The 4,014-nt window shown below is 40.0% G+C and overlaps 1 pseudogene; it reads right to left on the bottom strand.

Annotated features, from left to right (window-relative positions):
* Positions 1-334: 334 nt before the first annotated feature.
* LOC110313265 lies at positions 335-842 on the bottom strand (annotated as a pseudogene).
* Between the last annotated feature and the right edge of the window lie 3,172 nt (positions 843-4,014).

Genomic DNA, 4,014 nt, shown 5'->3' with positions numbered 1-4,014 from the left:
TCAAAGTATATAATACTGAATCTCTTTCTTCATCATTCTTTAGACTTTTAATTTTTCTTTGCCTCTCTGTCTTTCCTTTCCCTTCTTACTTTTCTTTTTGCAACTCCTGTTTTTGGCTCTTTACATATTTTAATGAAGTGCATTTTAATCATTTAAATTTTATTATTTAGTTAGAATAATAACCTTGGAAAAGAGATATTCACATCAGAATGCACAGCAGGGATCCAGGAATATCTTGTTAGGATGTAACAAAGTTAAAAATCACTCCAGAACCAAACACTGGCCACAGATTAACCTGTGTCCAAGTGGGAGACAAAATGACTGGAAACTGGCTTCACTCCGTACACTGTTCTAGTTCCAGGGTCTTCATGGCTTCCTCCATCTTGAGCACTCCTCTTTGCTGGCATAGGTGGTACCTGTAAGCCATGGACTGAAACATCCATTTAGCCCGAAGCTTGTTGTTTTGAGAGCCATAAATTAAGAGCTCAATACGTTCAAAAGATTCCAGATTCTTCAACTCAAACATGGCCTGGCTCACCTGCTCGCTATGAGGCATCATTGGAGATCCCTGTGGGCAAAACAGAGATTTTTTTTTTTTTTATTATTTTCTTTATTTACATTTCAAATGCTATCCCGAAAGATTCCCATACCCCTCCCCCCACCTCTGTTCCCCTACCCACCCACTCCCACTACTTGGCCCCGGCCTTGCCTTGTGCTAGGTCATATGGACAAAACAGAGATTTTAACACCAGTGAGTGGACTTGGAATACTTCTGGATCTTTCAGATCTTCAGGAACTTTCACTCATGGGGGGATATTTTTACGGGTCATGAGGGTTCCCATCATAATTCTTGACAAGGGACCAGACTTCAGGAAAGACTAGATCAGGCTTATCCTCAATGGCCCACAGCTCCAGTTTCTGCAACTCCTTTTTTATTGCTTGCCACCACCACTTTCATTGTATATTATAATTTTAATTGTATAATAAAAAGTAAAAGAAGTAATATGAAGCACATGATACAACCATTATATTACTGTAGCTGCATACTTTCAATAATATCCCTTTAACAGGCAGTCCTGTAGTGATCATATGGCCTTTAAATCATTCTTCTACTCTGTACTTTTGTGATTTTCATATTTATGAGATTTCAAATACACTTGACAGCATATTTTATTTTTCATTTTGTGACTGGATTATTTAATTTGTCACAATGTTCTGCAGATTCACCTATGTTGTCACAGATGGCAGGGTATCCTTTTATAGATTAATAGTGTTCTAAAATTCTCCATTTTGGTTTTCTTGTAATGCACTATGTAGACCAGGTTAGCCTCAAACTCACAGAGATTTACCTGCCTCCTGAGTGCCGGTATGTGCTACCACAACAAGCTATACTATTTTCTTTATAGATTTGTTTATTGATGGATACTTGGAATGATTGTGAATAACACTGCTGCAATGGACATGGAAGTTCAGGAAGCGGGGTTGCTATATCCTATTTGGACTGTCCTATTTTTCACTCCTCCAAGAACCTCTTTATTTTTTATATTGAACATTTATACCAACATTGTATAAGAGTTTTCTTTTCTTCACATCCTTGATAATTCTTGTTGTGTTTTGTGTTTCTGATAATAAACATCTTAATAGATGTTAGGTGTTAACAGATCTCAGTGTTTTTTATTTATTTATACTTTTGTGATTAGTAGGGATGCTGAACAATTTTTATCTATGTGCTCACTATTTCTTCTTTGGAAACGTGCCTATTGAAGTGTATTGGTTATTTTTATCACATGAATTGTCTTTTTGAAATTATATTACACGAGTTACTTACTGGTAGTCAAAAATTCCTTATAAGATATGGTTCCTATTCTGAGGCCTAAAAGTCTGTCCCAAGGAGCATTTATAAATGTAGCTTCTTTTATATCTAAGAGATTGGGATACTCTTGTGACATCTCTGGTTGGGACTGGAGCAGGTTCATATGTTAATTTTATATCTTCACTTGGGACTAAATAGTGAAGGCCTGTTACATGAGGTATGAATGGAAATGGTATATGTTGAGTTTTTTTGACAAATAGTGCTGAGGTCATGAACAAGCCCAAACAGAGCTTTACACCATGAGTAGACAGGGAACTTTTTGGTTATAGGGTTGTCTGGTTAGACAATGCTTGACAGTTCAGCCATCTGGACACAACCCTGTCTTCTAAAAGAAGATCTTGTTAGTCCTTACGTTCCCTTGTATTTTACAAACTTTTACTTAGATCCTCTATCAGTTACTTTTCGGTTGCTGCAATAAAATATCGTGAACAAAACCAACTTATAGGTGGACCAGTTTGTTGTGACCTACAGTTTCAAAGAGGAAGTCCAGAATGGTCAGGAAGGCATGGCAGCAGACAGCTGGGGCAGGAAACTTCTAATCTCATACAGGAAGATGAGACAGTGAACTCGAAGTGGGATAAGTCTAACAAACCCCTAAGTTATGCCCACCCTCCATAATATTCTTCTAGCAAGTCTCCACTTCCCAAATATTCTACAACCTCCTTATATATGGCCACCATCTGTGGACCAAGTATTCAAATTTATGAGGCTGTGGAGGATGCATTTTTTTAAAACCATCAGGGATCCCAAAGCTCTTGAATGTATGCTACGTATGGTTTACATTTTATTGTTTCTATAAGTGCATATCAGTTGTAATATCCCATTCTAGCATCTTCTTGATATGACTCTTCTAAATGTTTTTCACTTCATAAAAAATCTTTTAAAAATGAAGTCACAGGAAGGAACTGGGTGGGAGAGGGGAGACAGAGGGGGAAAAGGGGGCAAGATCAAGTAATGAGGTGGGTGGAGACAGAAGAGAAGCCCAGAGGGCCAGGAGAATGAATGGAAATATGCAGCTATCAGGGGTGAAGGATAGTGTGTGTGTGTGTGTGTGTGTGTGTGTGTGTGTGTGTCTAGAAAGTCCCAGAGACCTGGAATGGGAGAGGCTCCCAGGACTTAATGTGGGTGATCTTAGCTGAAATGCTCAATAGTAGGGATATAGAACCTGAAGAGACCACCTAAGTAGATAGACAGGACCCCCAGTGGAAAGATGGGAACACCAACTGTCTTAGTTAGGGTTTTACTAATGTGAGCAGATGCCATGACCAAGGCAAACCTTGTTTTGTTTTACTTTGCTTTGTTTTGTTTTTTAAAAATTTTATTGGATATTTTCTTTATTTACATATCAAATGTTATCCCTTTTCCCAGGTTCTCCCCTGAAAACCTCTATCACCACTGCTTCTATCAGGGTATTTGCCCTACCCACCCTCTCACTCCCAACTCCCTGCCCTGGCATTCCCCAATACTAGAGCATCAAGTCTTCACAGAATCAAGGGGCTTCTCCTTCCGTTGATGCCTGACAAGGCCATCTCTGCTACATATGCAGCTGGAGCCATGGGTTTACTCTTTGGTTGGTGGTTGAGGCCCTTGAAGCTAAGGGGGTGGGTCTGGTTGGTTGATATTGTTGTTCTTCCTATGGGGTTACAAACCCCTTCAGCTCCTTTAGTCCTTCCCTTAGCTCTTCCACTGGGGACCTCGTGCTCAGTCCAATGGTTGGCTGCCAGCATCTGCCTCTGTATTTGACAGGCTCTGGCAAAGCTTCTCAGGAGACAGCTATGTCAGGCTCCTGTTAGCAAGCACTTCTTGGCATCAACAATAGTGTCTGGGTTTGGTGACTGTATATGGGATGGATCCCCAGGTGGGACAATCTCTGGATGGCCTTTCCTTTAATCTCTGCTCCATACTTTGTCTCCGTATTTCCTCCTGTAAGTATTTTGTTCTCTCTTCTAAGAAGGACTGAAGTGTCCACACTTTGGCCTTCCTTCTTGGGATTCATGTGGTCTGTGAATTGTATCTTGGGTATTCCGAGATTCTGGTCTAATATCCACTTACCAGTGAATGCTTACCATGTGTGTTCGTTTGTGACTGGGATACCTCACTCAAGATGGTATCTTCTAGTTCCATCCATTTACCTAAGAATT

This window comes from Mus pahari, chromosome X (genome assembly GCF_900095145.1).
Source record: "Mus pahari chromosome X, PAHARI_EIJ_v1.1, whole genome shotgun sequence".
Classification (NCBI taxonomy): domain Eukaryota; kingdom Metazoa; phylum Chordata; class Mammalia; order Rodentia; family Muridae; genus Mus; species Mus pahari.
Note: the sequence above shows the minus strand (reverse complement) of the source record. Positions and strands in the feature narration are given on the sequence as shown.